Source organism: Astatotilapia calliptera, chromosome 15 (genome assembly GCF_964374335.1).
Source record: "Astatotilapia calliptera chromosome 15, fAstCal68.1, whole genome shotgun sequence".
NCBI lineage: Eukaryota > Metazoa > Chordata > Actinopteri > Cichliformes > Cichlidae > Astatotilapia > Astatotilapia calliptera.
In genome coordinates this window covers 32,297,617-32,322,848 of record NC_137436.1, presented here as the reverse complement: position 1 = coordinate 32,322,848, position 25,232 = coordinate 32,297,617, and the positions used below count along the sequence as shown (strand labels likewise).

At 42.2% G+C, this 25,232-nt stretch overlaps 1 long non-coding RNA gene across 1 annotated transcript; it reads left to right on the top strand.

The window, feature by feature from the left end:
• The first annotated feature begins 23,042 nt into the window (after positions 1-23,042).
• Positions 23,043-24,840, top strand: LOC145420694 (uncharacterized). Its single transcript, XR_013902012.1, has 2 exons — positions 23,043-24,487; positions 24,645-24,840. It is a non-coding gene; the product is annotated as an uncharacterized LOC145420694 (long non-coding RNA).
• The last annotated feature ends 392 nt before the right edge of the window (positions 24,841-25,232 follow it).

The following is a 25,232-nucleotide window of genomic DNA, read 5'->3' as shown; positions in this document are numbered from 1 at the left end:
CCCTGGACAGGTCGCCAGTCTGTCGCAGGGCTAACACCATTATTTTGAATTCATTCTACAATTTGTAGACAGTTTTTTACAGTTCTAATTACTACAGCAACTCCCCAGAGCAAAGTTGCTGTGGTAATCAGTAAACATTACAAAGGCAGACTATTTAACAACTCAGCTCGACAAAAAGTCAGTCAGCACCAGACATTCCATGCCTACTAACCTAACAGCAGGTACTCATTCAAACTGGCAGGGCAGGGCAGGACACTCTTTATTATGAAGGATCCCCACAAGGGTATGACACTCTTAAACTACCAGCAGGTAATCTGTCACTAGGGATGGGTATTGATAAGATTTTCACGATTCCGATTCCATTTTCGATTCTTTTTAACGATTCGATTCTTTATCGATTCTTTTTTTTAAAAAGGAGAACACTAACACTAGCTTAGAACTTTGTTTTAAATCTTCTCTTTGAACGAGATAGAGATTTAGGAGTAACATGGCCTTAGAAACCCAACAGTGAGATCTTAAGAGATCCACAGCCTACGGCTCTTCCATGGGGTGTCACAGGGTCCCCAGGTTGAGATTCACGAGTCCAGAGCGGAATTAAAAACATGACATTCATTTTAAGGTTATTGCGTGTTTTGTGAGCAAATTCTTTTGCATATTCGTAGTGTTTCCTCCCCTGAATGAAATATCTACTTTGCAAGTATTGCAAGTTGCCCTGTTGTCATCCGTTCTCGTAAAGTATAATCAAACTTTTGAGCGTTTGAGCCGCCATGTTTCCTGCCAGGTAAATGACGCTCCGCAACGTGGTGACGTCATTCGGGGCGACTGGACTCGATAAGGGAATCGTTTGCAAAAATGGCAAACAATTCCAAGGAATTGGAACAGTGGGAACCAGTTCTCAACAAAAACCGGTTTTCGATACCCATCCCTATCTGTCACTCTACAACATAGAAGGTAAGGCACTGTATTTAGATTGAAGATCATTGTAGAAGAAACAGCTGAACAAATAATAACACAAACTAACAAATACCTAAGAAAATGCAATAAATAAATACAGGAATATAATTTTCAAGTGATGAAGAATATAGTTGCAATACTGTGCCCCTGCCTTACTTCTGCCGATTCAAAATAACTGGTGTACTCTCACTGGCATGTGAGAGTACACAAATACTCTAGCCTCTTATCCTGACCGTAATCCAACTGTACATATGTTTGATTTTATATATTCTCTAGTGTCTCCTATGTCTTTTAATTCTTCTTTAAATAAGCTAAGTGAGAAACAGTATGTTAATTCTCCCATATTTCCTGTACAGCAAATAAATAAATAAATCGTATAAAGTAGAGCTGGGCGATATAAGATTTTTTCATATCACGATATGTTTTTTTCATTTCAGGCGATAACGATATCTATCACGATATAAGCCAAATAACTATATTTGTAAGATTTAAATGTGCCGTTGCTCACAAGTAAAATGTGAAATAATCAGCAGCTTGTTTTTATTTAAATATTTATTTCCCATAATAAGTTCAACAGGGTAGATGTACTTAAGGGACATGAGACTTTTTCAGATAAATAAAGGCAAATATTGCAAACTACACAAAAGGCAGCCGCTAAAGCGTTTAAGTTTCAAAATAGAACAAACGAAACAGACTACTAAATTGTCAATTCCACTTAGAAACAAAATATTAATTCTAAAAATAAATCTTAGTTTGTTTTACAGAAGAACAGACAAAATTGACTAACTTTTGTCAATATCAAATAAACTGAGAACTAAAAGGAAATTCTCAATCTCTCCTTGTTGTATAGCTTAGCTTTTCAAACAGTTTTAACAGTTACTTTAGTCTGGCAAAAGCCGAATGACGAATTAGCGCTTCCAGTCAGAGACTGAGGCTACGTCCACATGTACACGGGTATTTTTGAAAACTGAGATTTTCCGTTTTCGTTTTAAAAAATAATCCCGTCCACACATAAAGGGAGAAATGAAGGAAAACGCTGCTATGAACATGCCAAAGCAGCAGGTGGAGCTAGATTCCTAACCGTGCAGAAATGTTGGCCAATCAGAAGTCTAGAAGCCTCGGTGGGAAAAAGTAAACAAAGCTGGGGCATAGAAGCAGAACCGAGTCGTATGTGTGGAGGGACAGTAACTGTATGTGTATATGTAAGCATTTAAACACTGCAGAGAGTAGAATTAACAGTAACAGTATTGTAGAAATTCATTTCACCGAAACAATAACGTGGCGCACAAAAAATCTTTGAATCTTTATATTGAATATTTGAATATTCAAAAACCTCAATAATATCCACCCATCCATTCTCTTCTACTTGTCCTTATCGGGGTTGTGAGGGGGAGATCCAGGGCTCACCTCAACAATATGCCCAACTAAAGCTGGATTCAGACCAAAACATCCCTTGTTGTGTTGTAATAGTCTGTGAAAAAGATAATATAAATGCATTTTACGTACTTTCTTTACTTACTTGAATATGTGCTAGAGAAATAAGAGTAGCCAAAGAGTCCTCACAAAGGTAACCACACACGCACACACACACACACACACACACACACACACACACACGCGATAAAACACACACGCGCACACACACACACACACTGTCCTTTGAAATGACAGTTATTGACCGATACGGGCACTGCAATTAAAGGTTAAATACATTTTCAATTTTAAACATCAGTTGTCACGTTATTGAAGTGGTTTTATTAAAGCTTGGAGAGATTATGCATTTCTATCAATTACCCAGGAGATGCTTCTGTCATTCATTTCTCATTCTAACATGTGGTCAAGAAGACTGAATTAGTCTTAAGTTATGTTGCTAGTGGCACTTTAAAGTCATATTGGATCATTTGGAGGTCCAGGCTTTTATTATCAGTTAGTCATTTCCTTATAGTGTACAACTGAAGCTCTGTCACTTTCTTAATGTGACTTTCTGGCACATTAAAAGTAAAATAAACTGAATTCCTCATAGTACTGACCAAACCTGAAACTGACAACCAGCTTGTCTATACATTTACTTTTTATGCTTCATACTTGTACCCAATTACATTAAGTGTAAAGTAATGTTTATTTATTAAACTGAATTTTCTTAACAGAATGAATTACTAGATGCATTTGAAATTTAAACAGGGTCATATGCAGAATATATGAAGCGCTCCTGAAATATTATGTAACATTTTGTTACACATTATATTTTATATATAAGCAATTTAAACTGTTGTAAAGATGACATGTCATGGTTCCAGCTGTTTAAATGTGTAAATTTCTGTACTTCATTTAAATGCAGTGGAGTCATTTACAGCTTCAAGATGCTATTTAAGTCACAGGACTAAAAACCTAGCAAGCCATATGTCTTATGTTTCACTGTTATAGTGTTCTTTGACATGAGTACTCTGATCCGCCATGGCAATATAGGCTCTCAAAAACTATCTATTGTCTTTTATAAACCTATAAATTTCACATTAGGGGGTTCGAGAAAGGGTGGTGGTGTCATAAGTTGCAAGTTTAACAGTAAGGAGACCCTGAAGAGCACTTACTCATCTTGGTTATGTTTAGGCATCGTAATTAGGTGAAAACTGCATGGTTAGGATTAGGAAAAGATCATAAAGGCATGGATGAGAAAAGACACCCTGTAAGTTCTTTTTCTTTAGTTTTTGTGTTTGTTGTTTTTTTGTTTGTTTTTTTACAAAACACCATTAATCAATCCCCAAAGGATGTGATAATACATAAAAGAAGCTTAGTAGTTTGTTACCCTGTCAAGGATTAAAAACTGTAAAATCTTTATAATCCTTTAACATGCTAAACAACATTTCTTTCCAAGTGCTTCAATCCAGTTGCTGGTTGTAAAGATAAAGAAATGTGATTTGTCTGAGGAGTAAAAGCAATGTATTCAGCATTGATGCACTGAAGAGCAGTGTGTGAGTAATGTAAATTCCAGTTTTGGATGACTGGGAACACCGAGTTGAATAATCCCTCACTGAGCATTTCATGGATGACCTTTCCGGTCTTCAGCATGAACGGCGGTAATGTGAAATGCAGATGGAAAAGAGAGTGATCGGGGTTCAGCAGGGGGTGAGCAGCGCCCTGTAGCTTTGATTCCTCCTAGGCTGCTATGAATCTCCAATGAATTTTTGAGATCACAAGAGATGTGCTTGATTTGATAACAGTAGCATCAATAAGTGATATCAAACCAATGCTGCTGAATTCTTCAGGGACACTTTTAAAAAGGCCTAATGTTTAAACTCTGCCAGCCTTAAAATCTTCATCTACAAGGGCTAAGGAAAAAAATGTCCATACAGTAAACTAGGCTGGTTTCAGAGGCTTTGACAAGGTGACTCATAAAAAGGGTGTTACATATAGAGAGCAAGACACGCTGGGGCAGTCTGGAAACTCAATCCTCTTTTTCTCTGGTGCTGATAGATATGCTGCAGTCTGTGATGGTGCCTCGTAAATATGTCATTTACCCAAATCAAAGACAGAAATGTTCCTGTTGTATTTACTGGTAGTCTGAAGGTCTTTCTGAGTGCATGACTGTCAGGAACATAAGAATTTACCAGGAGATGTAAAGATCACAAATGAAGTGAAAATCATTTACTTGTCTGGAGTTTTAGTTTTTTTTTTAACAGCCATTAAATGACTCCTTCATGGGAGGGTTTTTTACATCTCATCCAAAAGTCTCTCATTATGTCCTGTACAGTCCTTTATGATCTTGGGCATGTTTCCCATAAGGCCTCATCTGTCTGTCCTGGTGTGACAGAGGGGCCCGGCCTCCTCTCATTCCTGTCCAACAGCTTCATCACTCACCTCTGACTGCTGCTTTCTCCACATCAAAACAATGCCGTGCCAGAGTGAATTAGTATGTCCTTCACCTTGGGTGGAACCCTGTCATTACTTTGCCAAGACTCAAGTGAAGAAGGTATGATTTAGCACACGCTAAAAAGCGCAACATTGGTATATCTTCAAAGGCTCCAGGCACTGAAAGACATTAGGTTTATGGCTATCTTTCCACTCCCTCAAGATTTAGTAAAAGAAAATGTAAGGACAGTTTTGAACCAAGCACTTTAAATATACACTTTACAGTGTCCTTAGCACTGCTGAATTGACCACAGGTGCATTGGTTATATTTATAAAGTAGTTAAAGTCATCACAGTATTCTATAGATACACTGAAGTCTCGCAAACTATGGTCAGATGAGTACAAACTGAAATTTAATGAAGTTTAACATGAAAATTGTTTTCACTCCAGCCAGGAAATTAAGTATTGGAAAAGTTTTTACGCTTGATTTGATTGAAATCAAATATACATTTTCTCTAATTTTATTTTCAATATGTGTCAGAACAATATAGGGGCAATAAAACAGACTTTAATAATCCATATTTAGCATGCATAGATTTGATATGAATGACTTTAAATTAATAAAATTAAAAGAGAGCAAGAAATAAATAAAATTTAAAAAAAGAAGAGGGTTCAGGCTATACTACAAAAGGAAGATGGCCATACTAAATGTGATTTTCAAGCACCTGTACAAACTGTTGCCTTATTTATGAATGCAATATCAATACTGTAAACTGTATTATTAATGCAATGGTAATGATGATGATTATGAACCATAGCAGTAAAATATTTCTCTAATCCCCGCACTGTATTTCCACTTTTGTCATTTTCCTGGCAAAACATACCATAACATCTTTGCACACCAATTTGAAGAGTGGGCTACAAGCTAAAATGTTTAAATAGTTATGGATAAACTGCTGGGCTGCATAAAGTCCCATTATAGCATACTCTATCGTTGCTGCAAAAGCTTTCTGAAGTGCCGAGACTGCCAAAACAAATTGTTTCTAAAATCTTTTAAAATCTAAATAAAATCAGAAGTATCAAAGTGCATGACAAACTTTGTGCTCCTGCCAAAGCTTTTGGCCATGACTTTGTTAGAGGTCCCCTTGGTGAATGTGGAGGTGCTTCAGCTAGTTTTTTCTTTCTGAAATATACATTTAAGGACTTCACTGTCAGATCTCAGTATGTGCTGCAGAGCTTGTACAACGTGGCATGGGTTTTCATGTGCCAGGCAAACACATGCATACTGAATTCTGAAAGTGTACACACACGTGTACATTACATTATTACAATAAGCAGTTTAGGTATCAGTTAAGGTGTCATGGCTACCTCCTTTACAATGCTACTTTGACAACCTTGCTGCTGAACACCAACTGTTCTAAAGGACCTTGCAGCTGAGCAAAAAGACTGCCGTGTCCTGTGTGATGTGGATCGATAGTACACCCCAGTGAAGCACACCTCCTTTACAGCTGCTGAACTTGAGCTAGAAGGGTTAAAGGAATGAGGTAGAGCAAGGGCAGGTGTGGATGCAGACAGAATCTTTGATGAAGATGAGAAGCAGGGTGTGGATCGAAGATAAAGAAACCTAAAAGGCTCTGACCGAGAGGGAAGACAGTCTACATCCTCACAGGTTTTGGGAGAGGGAGAGAGGAATGGATATCAGAATGGTCCATGAGAAATGGTAGTAAGTCAAAAAGAAGGCAGGAATAAAAAATAAAAAGGAAGCTGCATTCACATTTCAGCTGGGTTTGTTTTGGAAAGCATGGATGGGGTTGGTCTATCTACAGGAGTCAACAAAACAGAAAGAACATAATGTAAAGCATTTAAAATAGTGGTGAATAAAATAAAAACTTTCATGGGTACAAACTGATGAGACTGAAACAGAATAATTGTTCTTTATAAAAATATGCAAAAAAACCCTGTGAAACCAGTGAACTGAGGTTAATGGTGATGTATGGAGAAAAATACTGCACTATGTAGATCTTTCACATCTTCTAAAAGCCCCACTGAGGTCACTTCAGAAGACTTAAATGTGTTTTCATATTTTCAACCATGATAGAAGGCCAGGCCTGTGGCATTTTGGGTCACTTGTGGATGCTTTGTTAGGAATAACCAAGAGCTGTGCAGCTGTTAGTGGGAAAATGGAAAAGTTGAAGCAGGGCTTTGAGAAGAAGAAGTGATGAAAGTGGAGGTTGGTTGCAATAATTGACCTGGAGCAGATTTTCACGCTGTGCTGTTTGCATGCTTTGTCAGAAAAGACAATGGAAACTACCAGAGGCAACGCATGCCTATAAATAAGGCAGGAAGTATAGAAAGTAATATTGACAAGGGAAGAGGCTGTGTAGGAGTCCATTAGTCTCATAAAAAATGAAGGCAGGCATTAGTGGTCAGGCTGAGAAAACAACCCTGAAGTTGAACAATCACAGTTTTGTGTCCTCCTCAAGACAATGCATGAAAAGTCAGTGACCTGAACTGAATTCTCTAAGCTTCTTCTCTTTTCTTAGTAGTTGTTAATGGAAATAAAAGTAGCTAAGATGCATTGACTGTTGTTTCTGTACTATATACTGTATCCTCTATAGCCCTCTTCTAAGGCTCACAACTTAGAAACACATTCCTGAAAAAGTGTTTTATTTCCCCATGGGCACACTGTAGGGAAGTTATATTTGGTACAAAGTTTACATTGCAGTCCCCCCATTGCATACGGAAGACTGCAATAGAGCAAACAAATATCCAATTTAACTGTCATTACAATCAATCATGCAGATGCTCCAAATTGCCAAATGAGACCTTTTGCAATGTGATCAGTGGCGTTTGTTAAAGGACATGAAGGATATGAATATAGTGCTTGATGAGCTTTCAGTCATGTCTAACTCAAAGAAGGGTTGAAAAGCGTTCTGAATACTCAAAAGTGCATTCAGAACACTAAGTTGTGTATCTCACTCTGAATCTCAGCACAAGCCTCTTTTAATTTACCCCAAATAAGCAGTTTTTAAACTCAGCATTGCAAATTCAAAGAGCAATTTCCCAGCCTCCACCAAAAAAGTGTTTTTTAAAGAGAGCAAAGAACAGCAACAGACTATACATATTCACAAACATTCTTACATTTTATGAGAATAGCCACACCTTCTTCTGTCATCTACTCTGGCTCTAGCGCCCTTTCTGCCAGAGCGATGGTGGCTGACACGCAGCTGAGCGGATGTGTAAGTGCTTGGCTTAAAAGAGGACATGTTGGCTGCATTTAATCTTCAGCTACTCTTTCTATAGTTTCTTTTTAGCTGAAAAACATTACACCCAGGTAACCTGCAGTGTTGAAAACGTGTTTTCCGACAATGTTTGCTACCTTACAATCCGTCCTGCTCTGTAGTAAAACCAGCAACATTTCATTGTCCTGTTGCTCCCATTGAAATGTATATGACCTATTTAAAATCTAAAACTTAAAATTGTCCATAGCCTGCTGTTGTTACCACTGTCCTGTTAGAAATGGATACTAACTAGCTAACTTACTGAATGCCCATTAACCTTATAACTCCTGGTGTGTGTGTGTGTGTGTGTGTGTGTGTGTGTGTGTGTGTGTGTGTGTGTGTGTGTACAGACAGACAGCCAGGTTCATAATGGATATAAGTACGTTTTTTCAAAAAAAGGAGCCACATTCAGGTAAAAGTGTAAAATCAAATGAATATAATCAAATGAATCAAATCAAATTTGGTCACCTCAAACAAGGAAAATCTCTGGCTCTCACAGACCTGTAACGTCTTCTGTAAGAAGCTTTTCTGTCCCCCACTCGTTACCTGTATGAATGGCACCTGTTTGAACTCATCATCTGTATAAAAGACACCTGTCCACAGCCTCAAACAGTCAGACTCCAAACTCTGCCATGGCCAAGACCAAAGAGCTTTCGAAGGACACCAGGAAAAGTATTGTAGACCTGCACCAGACTGGGAAGAGTGAATCTACAATAGGCAAGCAGCTTGGTGTGAAAAAATCAACTGTGGGAGCAATCATCAGAAAATGGAAGACATACAAGACCACTGATAATCTCCCTCGATCTGGGGCTCCATGTAAGATCTCATCCCGTGGGGTCAAAATGATCATGAGAACGGTGAGCAAAGATCCCAGAACCACACGGGGGGACCTGGTGAATGACCTGCAGAGAGCTGGGACCAAAGTAAGAAAGGTCACCATCAGTAACACACTACAACGGCAGGGAATCAAATCCCGCAGTGCCAGACGTGTTCCGCTGCTGAAGCCAGTGCATGTCCAGGCCCGTCTGAAGTTTGCCAGAGAGCACAGCAGAGGATTGGGAGAATGTCACGTGGTCAGATGAAACCAAAGTAGAACTTTTTGGTATAAACTGTTAAGATTCAAAAATTGAGAAAGGGTACAAGAGGTGATCGAAAAATAACCACACTGGTCCGGCCGGGTGAAGTCAAACGAAGATTTTAATTCACATGTGGGAAGATCAAAGGAAACAGCAATTGATCTTCAACTTACTCAAAGCATTAAACAGATATTTATACCGTCAGGGCTTAAATTTAATGACGCCCCTTCAACGTCACAGATACATTTTATACATAGATCAAATCAAAACCACAACGACTTTTGACACCGTTTAAAAGAACAATTGTCTCCTATCTTCACAACAGGTGCTTCCTGTCACTGCCGGATGCTCGCAGCAGTTCTGCGACAAACTGCTCTTGTTGCAATCCCAGCAAAACATGATTAAACTTTCACCTATAAATGATTCTCTAACTAAGTGTGTGTCTGTGTGCTAACCACAATTGCACCCTGTTTCACCTCGCGACTAGCTCCTAACCTCTAACCAGACAGAGAGACAGAAGCCACTCTGATATACAACAACTGAAACTATGTATGTGTCCTCTACTAAATAAATGTTTTAATCAAGAACCCCTACTTAAAGCTTAATACAAGAATATGAACATATAAAAGATATTAAAATGAACTGTTGTGTAAGCATGTACTGCAATTCCTTCTATGTTCTAGTTTTCCCTCAGCATGGATCATCTAGACACTCTCACTAAATGAAGCTCAAAACCATTAATGAACCTGAACATCAACTCAAATAAGCACAGATATGCAATATGTATAAAATAGTTATAACTGCACCTGGAATACAAAGTTAACATCATCATAAACATCTTAAGGCCATCTTAAAGCTATCTGTTACATTGTTAAAGCAATGATCATACTGCAGATCATATTATGCTGGTCAAATACTTTTCTGTTCATCCCCACAAAACTCAACTTGTCGTGTTTGGAGGAAGAAGAATACTGAGTTGCATCCCAAGAACACCATACCTACTGTGAAGCATGGGGGTGGAAACATCATGCTATGGGGCTGTTTTCCTGCCAAGGGGACAGGACGACTGATCCGTGTTAAGGACAGAATGAATGGGGCCATGTATCGTGAGATTTTGATCCAAAACCTTCTTCCATCAGTGAGAACTTTGAAGATGAAACGAGGCTGGGTCTTCCAACATGACAATGATCCAAAACACACCGCCCGGGCAACAAAGGAGTGGCTCCGTAAGAAGCATTTGAAAGTCCTGGAGTGGCCTAGCCAGTCTCCAGACCTCAACCCCATAGAAAATCTGTGGTGGGAGTTGAAAGTCCGTGTTGCTCGGCGACAGCCCCAAAACATCACTGCTCTCGAGAAGATCTGCATGGAGGAATGGGCCAAAATACCAGCTACTGTGTGTGCAAACCTGGTAAAGACCTATAGTAAACGTTTGACCTCTGTTATTGCCAACAAAGGTTATGTTACAAAGTATTGAGTTGTATTTTTGTTATTGACCAAATACTTATTTTCCACCCTGATTTACGAATAAATTCTTTACAAATCCTACCATGTGGATTCATGGATTTTTTTTTCACATTCTGTCTCTCACAGTTGAAGTGTACCTCTGGTGCAAATTACTGACCTCTGTCATCATTTTAGGTGGGGGAACTTGCACAATCGGTGGCTGACTAAATACTTTTTTGCCCCACTGTATTTTATCTTATTCTTTCCCAGTTAAATTTACCCTTCATTCTAATTTGTGTTGTACAGTTATTTCATTTTTAACTTTAATTTTTATATTTTATTTTATTCCTTCCTAGTGAAATTTACCCTTTTTAATTTTCATAATTATTTCCTATCTTATTCATAGCCTTTTCTTTTTTTCTTTAGGTCACGAGCAGTTGTCTAAGCATTTCACTGCATATCGTACTGTATATGACTGTGTACGTGACAAATAAAATTTGAATTTGAACATCACTTTCACAACAGCATCTATTTTCATTCAAAGGCTTTATGGCTTTTCCTATAATACCTGGGGGGCCAGTCTCTAGTCAAAATGCCCGGGCCAATTTTTTGTCCCAGTCCAGCCCTGCTGAAAGGTCAGGTAATTTAAGAGATTTCCTGATTTGATTTAATATCTTTGGAGAGTGTTTAACAACAAAATTACAACTGATCCATTTGTTAGAGGAACTGGTGTCAGAAAACAATAAGGCCGGTAATGAGGTTTCAAATACTGTTGTTGACTCTACCTGAAGCCAGAGCGGGAGATTGTCATAACGGTGGTCAATAGGCAGACCCCACTGCCAGTGTAATAGAGCTCTTGAGTTTGCAGCCCAGTAATAGTGTCTAAACACAGGGAGACCCAGCCCCCACTGGAAGTACTTTTTTGAAGATGAGCTTTGGATATCTGAGGGGGTTTTCCTGCCCAGATAAATGAGAGAATTAATGAATCATGCTGCTTAAAAAAATTAAGTGGCAAGTAAATAGGGAGGTTTTGAAAAAGATATAGAAATCGTGGCAGAGATACCATTCTAAATGCATTTATTCGACCAAAGACAAAGGGAGCAGTTTCCATTTTCTAATATCCTCTTTGAGCTTATCCAGCATTTCCAAGAAGTTCAATTTATAAAGAAGTTTTGGATTTTTAGGAATCTTAAGGCCAAGATTGATAAAGGATGTAGTCACTAATTTAAATGCGAGTGAGCTGAGAAACTTTGGGCACAAATTATCTGTTATCGGCATGAGCTCAGATTTGTCCCAATTAATCTTTCCCAAAGTGTTTAATGCAATTTAAAATGTTAGGAAGTGAAATTTCTGGTTTGGAAAGACAGATCAATAAATCATCTGCATACATATTAACAAGACTTTCAACATTTGCAAATTTGACTCCCTGTATGCCTGGGTGGTTTCTTATATTAATAGCAAGGGGCTCCAGAGCTATGTCAAAAAGAAGAGGTGAGAGAGGGATTTATCTGCATTAGTGAGGATGCAGGACACCGGACACAGATAAATCATTTTAACCCAATCCATGAAATATTCCCCGAAACCAAATCGTTTAAGGGTCTCAACTATATAGGGCCATTCAATCTGATCAAATGCTTTTTGGGCATCAAGAGAGAGCACAAATATTTTTGCCTCTTTTCCATAACTTGAATAAATTGTATTTAATAATAAACGAATGTTATTAAATGACCATCTACCAGGAATAAATCCTGTTTGGTTGGGGTGTATAATTGTTGAAATGTGTTTGTTTAATCTTGTAGCTAAGACTTTGGTTATGATTTTATGACCACAATCTAATAGAGCAATGGGTCTATAATTTGCTGGGTCACCTTCCTCCTTTCCAATTTTATGAAGCAAGCAGATATTTGCATCATAAAGTGAAGTTGGTAACCTTTAATTTTTAACTGAGTCCTTTACCATTCTAAGCATGAGAGGAATAATTTTGTTTTGAAAATTTTTATAGAATACATTACCAAATCCGTCTGGGCCAGCTGTCTTTCCAAGCAGTAGGGTCTGAATTGCTCTTAAAAGATGGTTTTCAGAGATAGGGGATTCAATTTCGTCTCTCAGGGCTCCATCTAGTTGAGGAATAGATAATTGGTCGAAGAAATTGCAGAAATCACTTTGAGAAGGTTTAATTTTACTAGAATGCAAGTTTTTATAGAATTTGGCGAAACAAGTGTTAATTTCCTTTGGGTTGGTGCTTACTTTACCGGACTTCATATTCACTTTTTGGATTCCTCGTTTTGCTTGTTCTCCTCTAAGTTGGTTTGCCAACAGTTTTTCTGGTTTATTTCCAAATTCAAAATGTCTCTGTTTGAGCTTCAAAAGAAAATTGCTAATGCGTTTATTTAAAATTGTGTTTCAAGATCTGATTTAAGTCAGTTTGCAACAAGGAAGATCTATATACTTCTTCCAGTTCAGGAAGCTTTGTTTCTATTTCTTTGAGCCTTTACTTGAATAGTTTTTTCTTGGAAGATTCAAAGGAAGAAATGTGGCTTCTCATTACGGCCTTGAAAGTCTCCCATAGAATAGAATCCGAAACTTCCCCATTATCATTAGTAGCAAGAAACACATCAATATTTGCACTAAGATTGTACGTACACTCTTGATCGTTCAGAAGGGAAGGGTTAAAACGCCAATTATAATTCTTGGTCAAAATGTTTTTGAAGACCATTGAAACTGGGCTATGATCAGATATTACAATATTATTGTAATTTGAATCAACAACCATGGGCAGAAGCTCAGAGGATATCAAGAAATAATCAATTCTAGTATAAGTTTTGTGGACGTGAGAGAAAAATGAATAGGCCCTCTCAGTGGGGTGTTGTAAGCGCCAGCTATCAATTAAATTTCTGGTCTTGACTAAGTCATTCAGAGTCTGCACTGACATAATATTTCGAGGGGCTTTTGTGGATAGTCTGTCCAGAAAAGTGTCAAGATAGCAATTAAAGTCACCACCAATAATAAAGTTGGAGGCAACTGTTGGTATTAAATTGAAAACTTTCTTAACAAAATCAGGATTGTCAATATTTGGAACATAGATGTTAAGCAAAATTATCGGTAGTAAGTTAATGTGACCGGTGACTATGAGGTATCTGCCATATGGGTCAGCAATCACAGAGTCTGAACAAAATGAGACATTCTTTTTAAAGAGAATCGCAACTCTTCTGGCCTTACTGGTAAAAGGAGCTTGAGATATCCATTTTTTCGTAATCTTCGTTGGTAATTAATATTTATATGAGTTTCCTGAAGGAATATTATGTTCGGTTTAAGTGATTTGAGATGCGAGAAAACTTTACCGCTTTTAGTTACATTTACAAAAAAAAACAAAAAAACAACACACTTGAACACACTGAAACAAACCCATATGGAAAAGATATATATATATATAAATCTTATAAAGTTTGTATCTGTCTTGTGTGAAACTTGTATGAAAAGCATATAAGAGTGAAAACAGATATAAGATCCCTTGAAAAATTATATAATGAAACTTGTATGTTTTGGATACTTACTAAAACAATGTATGAAAGTAATGAGAAAGTGGCCACTTTCATGAGTAAATCATGTAAGCCTTATATGATTTACTCATGAAAGTGGCCATTTTCATGAGTAATCACATATAAGTTTTTACTATTTCTTTTCCATATGGGAACCCACAAGCACCCCCCCCCCCACTCCCCGTCCTCCCCCCACCCCCACATGAAGCACTTCTGAAATGAAGTACTGGCGTCCCTCTCGGCCCAAAGCCACTGGGCACACAGCCTTCAACACGTTCCTCTATAGAGTGTCCAATTCAACCAGAAAACACTGTGCTGAACTCTGTGCTCAAATGAACTAATAAGTGAAAACTTCAGTATGCCGGTCTCCCAAGACATTAAAAAGTAAAAATGGTAAATGGCCTGTATTTGTATAGTGCTTTACTAGTCCCTAAGGACCCCAAAGCACTTTACACAACCAGTCATCCACCCATTCACACACACATTCACACACTGGTGATGGCAAGCTACATTGTAGCCACAGCCACCCTGGGGTGCACTGACAGAGGCGAGGCTGCCACCGGGCCCTCTGACCACCACCAGTAGGCAACGGGTGAAGTGTCTTGCCCAAGGACACAACGACCGAGACTGTCCAAGCTGGGGCTCGAACCGGCAACCTTCCGATTACAAGGCGAACTCCCAACTCTTGAGCCACGATCGCCCCCATGATTGTATTTAAGTATTTTACAAAGGAGGCATAAAGCATACAGCTCTACTCCAAACTATTCAGCTCAGAGTTTATAAACATGAGCACCTCATCCAGTGTAGAAAAGACCTTCAGGTGTCCATTATGTTTCACCTGGAGTCTAGCTGGATACCAAAGGCTGTGTTCCACTTTTTTCACCCGCAGCACCTTCAACACCTCATTAAAGTCACGACGCTGCTGCCTCACCTCCGGTGTATAATCCAGGAAGTCTTGGTGTCGCGCCTCCCGCCGGTGGAGGTCTCAGCAAGTGGTGTCCTCGGTCGATGATAACCAGAGACTTGAATGTTCCTCCCCTAGAAGCTTAAGATCAAATCTTGGATAAATTCAGCCAGTCTGGGTCCCTCCGCTTTCTCAGGAATGCCGATAATCATGATCTTGTTTCAGCGCGAGTGACCCTCGAGGTCATCCACTTTTAATTTCAATTCTTTATTCTTGCTCTTCAAGTTGGAAACTACTTTGTCCATGCGGGACAGGCGATTTTCCTAATCTAGAGCCAGCTCTTCCATAGATTTCACTTTCTCCAGCAGCTCTTTTTGGGATTCCTGTACTGTTTGAAGAGTATGCTCCAAATTGTCAAACCTTTAGTTTATGTGACGGAGGATTTTGTTGGAGATCTTCTCCCATATTTGTGGCAGCTCTTCAGTATCGTTGTCACCTCTGTCTTCGGGGGAGCCAATGCTAACCATAGGGTTAGCCACGGTGCTAACAGCGTTAGCCAAAGTCGTGGTTCGTAGTGAAGAGTTAATCTGTTCACCAGGTTTTCTGGGCATCTTTTGTTGTATTCGGTGTAGGCTTCAATAGCTGGCTTGTTGAGAGAAAAGTTAATTAAGAGACCGTTAAGATAAATTTTTGAGTTTGGCACAGAGGAGCGTCAGGAAACATGTCTATTCCATGTGCTGCTCCGGAAGTGACCGGAAGTAAGGGCTCTTTTAACAGGAAAAAACCTCCAGCAGAACCAGGCTCAGGGAGAGGTGTCCATCTGCTGCAGCTGGTCAGGGCAAAGGAATGGGTGTGTGATATAATTTTTTTTTCAAAAGCGGCTTGCATGGGTAAGCCTTTATTGAAGAAAAGCCAATTAGAAAAGCAAATAAAATAAAACAGCACTGTTTTTACACACAAATATAATTATTTTATTCCCTAATTGCAATGGTAATTTCATGAATATGAAATATATAATATTTCACAAAATAAATGAGAGAGCCCGAATATTAACACAAAATCTAGAAGAAAAAAATATTACATAAGAGGTATATAGAGTGATTATGGTCATCTCCTCTTTACAGAAATTCTCTAGATACTTTAGGTTTTTTGGTTGCCATTTATCCACTTGAAGCTTCAGCTTTCTCCACAGATTTTTTATATATTACTGAGGTTTGGAGACTGGCTAGTCAAATCTATTAGCTTAATTTGCTTCCTCTTTAGCCACTCCTTGTTGTCTTGGCAGTATGTTTTGGGTCATTGTCATACTGGAAGACCCAGCTTCAGTGCTCTGATTGGGGAAAAAGGGTTCTTGTCCAAGAGTTTAAAGTATGGCCTCTTCTATTGGCTCATCCATACAGTGAAGTCATCCTGTACCCTTTCCAGAAATAATTCCCCAAGCATAATGTTGCCAATGGCCAACAGCATTTGGGGGATTCACCCTGTTAGTGCAAACATACCATTTTAAGCCTTACAAATTGTAATATTATTACTTTTTTCATAGACTCATGTGTGAAATTATGTGTAAATGTGTGAAATGTTTTGGGAGGTCACGGTGGTCTGTTCTCAGGATTACCATGTATTTGGCATTGCCTTATTCTCCCAGATGTTCTTTTAGTATTGCTCATTTTCTGCCCTCTGGATATGCCCATGTTATTTCCTTGCATCTCGTCTTTAATCACCCATTTGGATGTGAATGGATGAATAAGGCAATTTGAATGCTTAGATTGGACAAGAAGCAGTCCATTTACCATTCCAACGTGCATCAGTGAGCCTTGGCCACCCATGACCCTGTCACTGGTTCACCACTGTTCATGCCTGTGGTGGGGTGCGTTTGGTGGCTTGGCTGCAGGGAGTGGAGCAGCGGGTCCAGATTGTGGAGTCCATTGGTGCTGCTTTCTGGAGGGACAGATGGGACCAGAGGACCGTCCCTTCGCGTTTGCAAGGGGGCTGCACAACACCGTGGCAAGGTGGCTGCAGGAGGTGCGGCTGCTGAACATGATGGTGCTCATGGGGGGGCTCAGGGCTAGGACGATGGAGTGGGTCTGCTGTTGCTGGCTGGTGAGTCTCGAGGCTGCATTGATGCTGGCTGACGACCACCTGGCAACCCGACTGGAACACCCGTGGGAACAGCCATGGCCAGCAGCGAGGGACCGATTGGTCCTGGCCCCACTAAGGAGGGTCTTGGGAGGAGGAGGAGCGGGACCTTCCCGGGAGACCCCACCGGTTCCACCGGTAATTCACTCCACGGAAAATTTTCCACTGAAGCAGTCTCGTGATGATACCCTACGCTCAACCTTTGACCAGGTGATGAGTATTGTTGGTCAGATGGTGCACCCTGAAGCAGCACTGATGTTTCCTCATTTTGTATTGATTAGGGACAGATTGTGTTGAGTGAGCCATGACACCAGTTCTTGGTCCCTAAAAGCTGCTGGGAAATGATTTTCCAGGGGGCTCATTACAACCCAATGGTCATTCACGTGGGGTATGACTAAACTCTGGATAGAATAATGACCCGATTTTATTGGCCGAACATCCGGGCAAATGTGTGCCCAGAGGGTCAGCTGTTTAACCAGCTGGCCATTCCAAAAGCACCATTTGTTAGGAGGTGGTGGGTAGTTGTATTGTTGTTTTTTGGGTTTTGTTTCCCTTTCTGGCATAGGTAGGCGGGGCGGGGCTTGATAGCATTCCGGCACACCTGCGGCGCATCGGACGTCATCAGTGAGCGCTTTTATGGAGCTGAGTCACGGACGTCTGGTGTCGGAGTATTGTCACTGTCATAAGTGGTAACGTGTTGGTGCAAGCTGAATCTGTTGATTCCACGCTATTGAGCTGCATGTTTTGAGGATCCATCTCCTGCCTGCTTCTCCTTTTTACTAGCCTGTCCCGCTGCCTGCTCGCCTGCCTAGTTTTCTTTGTGTCAGGCGTTGTGTGGAGGCGAGGAAGAAGGAACCCAAACGCTGGACTCACAGGCAGGTAGGTGAAGGTTTATTATAGGGAGTGGGTGAACAGAGGGTGAACGGACACTGACTGGCTGGACAACTGAACGGCTGACTGAACTGAGGGAACACACGGGAAGGACAACGTAACATCAATGACACGACAGTGAACAGGTAGAAACAGAGTGCTTAAATACACAGACTGATGAGGATGATAATGAGAGACCGGTGGGTACACAGCTGAACATAATCTGGCTAATGACACAAGACGAGCTGACACAGGAAAAGCAGGAAGTGAGCACATGGAAGTGGCAAAATAAACTGAACATGAACAAAACTGAAAACACTGGGTCACCGACCCAGGAACCCTGACAGTACCCCCCCCCCCCCTCCAATGGCCGGCACCCGACGGCCAAAAGAGCAAAAAAAACAGAACAGGGTGGGCGGAAGGGGCCCAGGACGGAGGGACGGAGTCCACACCGAGACAGCACCGGTGGGCGGCCACGTGGTCCGCGGCCGAGACGAGACAGTTCAGGCGGGTGGCCATGTGGTCCAGAACATGGCTGACGCGACGACGCGGCAGCAGCAGGACCAGGCGAAGCAGAAGCTGAAGCCGAGGCCGGACCAGGCGAAGCAGAAGCTGAGGCCGAGGCCGGACCAGGCGAAGCAGAAGCTGAGGCCGAGGCCGGACCAGGCGAGGCAGACGCTGAGGCCGAGGCCGGACCAGGCGAAGCAGACGCTGAGGCCGAGGCCGGACCAGGCGAGGCAGATGCTGAGGCCGAGGCCGGACCAGGCGAGGCGGAAGCCTCTGGCTGGAGACAGGCAGGGCCAGTGGGCGCGGAAGCCTAGGCTGGAGACAGGGAGGGCCAGTGGGTGCGGAAGCCTCTGGCTGGAGACAGGCAGGGCCAGTGGGCGCGGAAGCCTCTGGCTGGAGACAGGCAGGGCCAGTAGGCGCGGAAGCCCCTGGCTGAGGAGCGGCCGGGCCAGCGGGTGCGGAAACCCCTGGCTGAGGAGCGGCCGGGCCAGCGGGTGCGGAAACCCCTGGCTGAGAAGCAGGAGAGCTCACAGCTGGCTCTGGGTGCTGTGGCTGCCGGTCCGGGAACTGAACAGGATGGTAGACGGGCGACTGGGAGACAGGAGGCGACTGGACTACAGACTGAGCAGGAGCAGACTGGACTGACTGGACTACAGACTGGACCGGAGCAGACTGGACTGACTGGACTACAGACTGGACCGGGGCAGACTGGACTGACTGGACTACAGACTGGACTGGAGGAGACTGGAGGACAGGAGACGGAAGTACAGGGGGCTGGAGTGAAGGCTGAACAGCAGGTGAGGGAACTGACTGGAGTGGAAGCTGAACAGCAGGTGAGGGAACTGGAGTGGAAGCTGAACAGCAGGTGAGGGAACTGACTGGAGTGGAAGCTGAACAGCAGGTGAGGCTGACGACGGAGTTGAGGTTGGTGTGGCTAATGGCTGAGCTACAGATTGAGCTAATGAGGGAGATAAAGCTACAGCCTGAGCTAGTAAGGCCGGTGCCTGAGCAGGGGACACTTCAGCTAATCTAACTAGGGATAGTGCGAGGGCGTGAAAGGCTGGGTCAGGAGGTGGATGGAGTGGTGACGTAGCAGGTGAACCGGTTAGCTCTTCCAAGCCTCTAGGGAGGTCAGGCTGGGTTCTGGCTGCCCTCAGCCTGGGCGCTGGGACAGGCACGGAAGGTGGCTGGACACCAGTCACCCCCACCTGAGAAACAGAAGCGGGTGTGGAGGTAGACTGGGTCGAAGCTGCCCTCCTCCTGGGAGCTGGCACTGGTGTGGGTGTAGACTGAGCCCCCGTGCTGGTGGGAAATGGCTGAATAATGGGTGTGGAAATAGTGACGGTGTGTGTGTTACTGGCAGATTTATTGGAGATTGTTCTGGTTTTCCTGCCACCACTATCTACAGTCTTTGGGAGAGCAGAGCAGAACAAATCTTCCCAGTCCACAGAATCCTCCAGGAGGGAAACATCCCACGAATCAGAGATGGGGTTATTGTGCGTTTTGAGTGAATAATCAGATGGTGAGTGCGAAAAACAGTCACTGGAGCTCACCATCGGGAGTGGTTGAAAGTAGTCTGTTTTATGGCGGCGTGTGCGCCGCTTTCTCCGGGAAGAGGAAGCGGCCGGGGTAAACAGCAGAGCCTCTGGCGCGGTAGCCTCCGTTGAGCCGAGGTGGGAGGCGTAGCCGTTGTGCCGTGGCGATGGTGGAGGTCCGGCGAATGAGGCGGCTGGCGGGCGAGCGAGGAGCGGAGCGGTGGGAGAGCGAGCGGCCGAAGCTTGGCCTGTGACGCCCACTCTCCGCGGCGAATGCTCCGATGCAGGTGAGGCAGCAGGTGGAGGACCGCGGCGTCTCCGAGGCCCGCCCAGAGCCAGGCGAGTCCCCTCAAAGACGTGCTCCCTCTCTGAGAAGAGCCGCTGTTTCCCCCTGAGCTTCTCCGCCCAAATGGAGAGCGCTACCTCCTGCCACTCGTAGAGGTCCGAGTCCGCTGGGTTCCAATCGTGTCTTCGTGGCACGGGTCGTGTCATTCTGTGTGGAGGCGAGGAAGAAGGAACCCAAACGCAGGACTGGCAGGTAGGTGAAGGTTTATTATAGGGAGTAGAAACAGAGTGCTTAAAAACACAGACTGATGAGGATGATAATGAGAGACCGGTGGGTACACAGCTGAACATAATCTGGCTAATGACACAAGACGAGCTGACACAGGAAAAGCAGGAAGTGAGCACATGGAAGTGGCAAAATAAACTGAACATGAACAAAACTGAAAACACTGGGTCACCGACCCAGGAACCCTGACACTTTGTGTTGGCTTCTTTGGATCCGTGACGGAGAGTTACTTCATACCAGTCTGTGACCACCGCTACAGCTGTAGTTCTGTGTTTCAAGTAAGCTCTCCAACTCTCCCCGTCCACTTTAGTTTAACTCTCGGCTCTTCTTGCACATTTTTACCTGTCACTGTATATAGCCCCTTCCCTTGTAAATATTTCCCTATCATTGTATATAAATCTGCATCACTGCTATCTTGTGCCCGTGTGTGTTTCTGCCACTAAATCCATCCGTGTAAGTTCTCCTAACACCATTTTCCCATTTGAGTGCATTGGCATGGACCTTATCGGGCCATTTCACCGACGTGCATGCAGATATCGCTTTATATTAGTTCTGGTGGATTATGCAACACAATATCTGGAAGCACTACTAATGCGCACCATTTCTGCGAAGAATGTGGTGCAGGCACTGTTTAAGGTCATCTCTGGGCTCAGACTGATGGGCTGGTGGAGCGGCAGAATAAGACTTTAAAGTCCATGATTTTGAAGTTCATTCACGAGGATGAATGCAATTGGGATTGCTGGTTAGACCCCTGTTGTTGCCTAGACTCAGGAAATTTTCACTGGGAGATAAATTGCTTGTGTTAGTCCCTTCTTCTAACTCAAAGTTACTAGCCAAGTAGCAAGGACCCTTTGTGGTCACACGACCAGTGGGGAATGTGGACTATAAGGGGTGGAGCCACACAGATATATGACCTCAACGTCTTTAAATCATGGAGAGAGGCTGAAACCACTTCTCTGATGAGCCTGGTTAAGGAGAGAGATGAGTTGGGGCCGGACGTGCCAAATTCTGATGATCATCTCACACAGGCCCAGGGAGCTGATACTGCTGCTTTGCAACAGCGTTTTGCAGATGTATTCTCCCTCTTACCCGGCTGTACAAATCTCATGGAGCATCACTTTGAAACACAGCCTGGCATGATGATGTGTTCATGGCCCTACAGGTTACCAGAGCACAAAAGAGATGAGGTGTCAAACTTTGATGCTTATCCTATGCCCTGGGTCGACTAACTCCTGGACCGGTTAGGCACTGCTAGCTTTTTTATGACGCCGGATTTGAACGAGGGCTACTGGCAGATTCCCTTATTTGAAGAGTCACACTTCCATTCGGCTTGTTCGGATGGCTCCCCGTCCTAATTTGGACGGTGGGGGTGTGTGGCAGGGTGTGGTTGGTGGCTCAGTTGCAGGGGAGGAGTGGACTTTTTTCAAAAGTAGCAGTATTATGAAAAAAATACTAGACATATTGATTTTGATGCTAGGCCCTTCAAAATAAGGAAACATGCTCTCCATCCATCAGAGTGCATAGGTAAATGTCAAAACATTGTTCTACCTTCAAGGTTCCTTTATTTATGATTCACTTCTTAAAAAGATGACTCTTTTTGATAATAATAGACAACAAAAAATTTTTCTCACACAGTCGGTAATTTTAATATGCCAACATATGCTGTAAAAATAAAATAAATTTAATTCCCAGATCAGTGATGATTGGCCTTTGTTGAAAAACTGATCAAAACTCTAATGGTGTTCTATATGGGGTACTCAAGGGCAAAAGTTCAAAGAAAAGATTGGGAGGAGTCTGATAATTCCATTATGATATATATTTCTTTCTGAATGGGATGTGAAAATATCATTCGGGGCAGGTATGCATGTATTTATTTTATTTGCAGTTTTAGCAATCTCCCCAGGGCCTGAAAGGCTGCAGAGCTGCTGCTATACCACACTAAGATGCCATAGGTCAGGAGGCTTTCAATGGAGCAGTGACACCAGTAGATGATGTGGCACGTTAAGTCATAACCATGTCTGAGGTTTTAATCGGGCAAGCCTCCTGCTAGTAAGTACTGCTAGTAGATGCTAGTAACAATGTCCTAATCTTTTGCACCTGATGTGCAACTATGTGTGAATTCACGCATTTTAATTGGTAATAAATATGGGGGTGTCCTAATTTAATCTTCACCATTAAATTGCATTTTTAAAGAATTTCCATTTTAAACATTTAGTAATATTACTAAATGTAATATTGTTAAAATTTATATTAAATATATTTCCGCACAGCAAATTCAAAAGTGTTAAATGTTTTGGTGTTAGTAGTCTTCTTGCAAAAGTAGAGTTAATTGTACTCTAAGTAGAGTCACATTCTTTGAATGTAACTCTGAGGTGTAAAATGATAGTACCGTAATTGCCGGGCTATAAGCCGCTACTTTTTGCACAAGCTTTGAACCCTGCGGCTTTTAGTCAGGTGCGGCTTTTCTATGGATTGTCCATGATTTTTGTGATATCGTAAGACGATTTGTTTTGTTTGTTCCGCTGTTGTACGGCACTACGTTGCCTGGCGGAAGGATCGGGGTTCAAGAGTGGTATGTTGGTCACATGTCCATCCGCCAGGCAACATAGTGCCGTACAAGTAGCGCGAAAAAAAAACTTCAAAGTAGCGCTACGCGTTCAGCGGGAGTCGTGGATGACCAGCGGCGATAAGTTATGCTCAACTCCACCGGTGGATTCTGACAGCGTGGAAAAGTGTGAAAACATCCACGATCACCCACGGATTTCGAAGGGCTGGACTACTGCATGATGGAGAGGAGGACACCGCCACAGCCCTTCTGAGGGTGTTCGACTCTGACACTGACAATGAGGATTTCTTTGGTTTTGAAAGTGACAACGAAGGAAAGAAGCTGAGAGTGGATGACGAAGCCATCCTGAGCCTGTTCGTTTCCGACACTGGAAAAGAGGACTTTGGTGGTTTTAGTGCGCAGGAAGATGGTGGTGAATGACTGACTTTTCTTCTTGTTGAAGCCATGTCACTGCACCTGAGCCTAAAAGGTAGTCCGAATCTATTTTTCTGGTGTGCTGTAGGTTATTGTTATGTACTACATTTGTTACTCATTTATGAAGCACAGTACATGTGCAAATATGTATCCATAACTTGTTTTTCAAAATATTAATAAAAGGGGTGTGTCTCCAAACAGCCATCTCTTTCCTGACAATTCGCTTTGTGCATATTCTCTTACATATGATAAGTCAACATTGAAAAACCTGCGGCTTTTGGTCAGGTGCGGCTAATGTATGTACAAAACAGGATTTTCCCCTGATTTTAGCTTGTGCGGCTAATATTCAGGTGCGCTTTGTAGTCTGGGAAATACGGTAGTTAAAACCGAGTGTTAAAAATGAGTGTTTCTATGTCAAATCTGGAGGTGTTACAATGGAAACATTAACTCTTGACCTCTTAACTCTGAACTCCTACAGGGGCTATGACAGCTATAGGGCTTTGGAGCGTGATGTCACGGGGGTGGGCGTGGAAAGGATTTTGGCCCGATCCGCCATTTTGGGGGTCTAGCGCAAGTAAAAAGGGAGCGAAGTCACACACAACAGCCATGGTTCGTATTTGCTGTGTGGTCGGCTGCAATGTTCGATCACACGACCGGCAAGAGAATAAGGTTGAAAATGGTTTATCTTTTCATTCTTTCCCAACCTGGAAGCAACATGAGGCAGCTCGTGTATCGGATGTTACCAAACAAAGGCGTCTAGTCTGGATAGCAGCTGTGAGACGAGCTGATATCCAGTTCTCTTCCATCTCCAAATATCTGTTGGTGCTCCAGACATTTTCATTCCGGTAAGTTCTAAATATGTTCATATCACTCTTTATAGCCTATTAGTTTTATTTTTGATGCGCTCTGAGGTCATAGCAAATTAGAACAAACATCCTACTGAGAAATTTTGCAAAACTACCTTCTATTTATAGAGTTGCTAATTATTTGGCATTATTGCAGCAAACCAGCCTATGAAATGGATGAAACATCGTGACTGGGTTCCAGTGCTACACAAGGGACCTGCTTCAAACATACCACCATGCCAATCAGATTACTTCTTCCATGTGAGGGTGAAGAGGTGACCCTTCTGGATAAGATGGTGAATGTTTGCTGCGTTTGGTGAACAGTGTGATAATAAAACCAGGGAAAAATGAAACCTGCTCCTGTTAAATATTCTTAAGTCTTGTGCTGTTAAAATTGCTGTATTTTTTCAAAAGATACAGTAAATAAAGTAATGTTAGTAGTGGGTGAGATCATGTAAACACTCATGATTTTGTGTAAACATTTTGTCATTTGTAAACTATAAATGACATGGATTCTACACTGTAACTGATGTGATGTTCTATAAGGTGGTTTTAATTTAAAAAAAAAAAAAAGAGGCAAAAATTTGTTTGTTTCTTTATTCAACTTTTGAACAGTGGGAGTCAGTCAGTACATATTCAGTAAATGCAAATTATTTACACAGCAGTGCACTACAGGCATAAATCTAGACCCCTAGATAAAACATTATGGGTCATTCCCACAACCCACAGCTTTACTGTGTTCCAG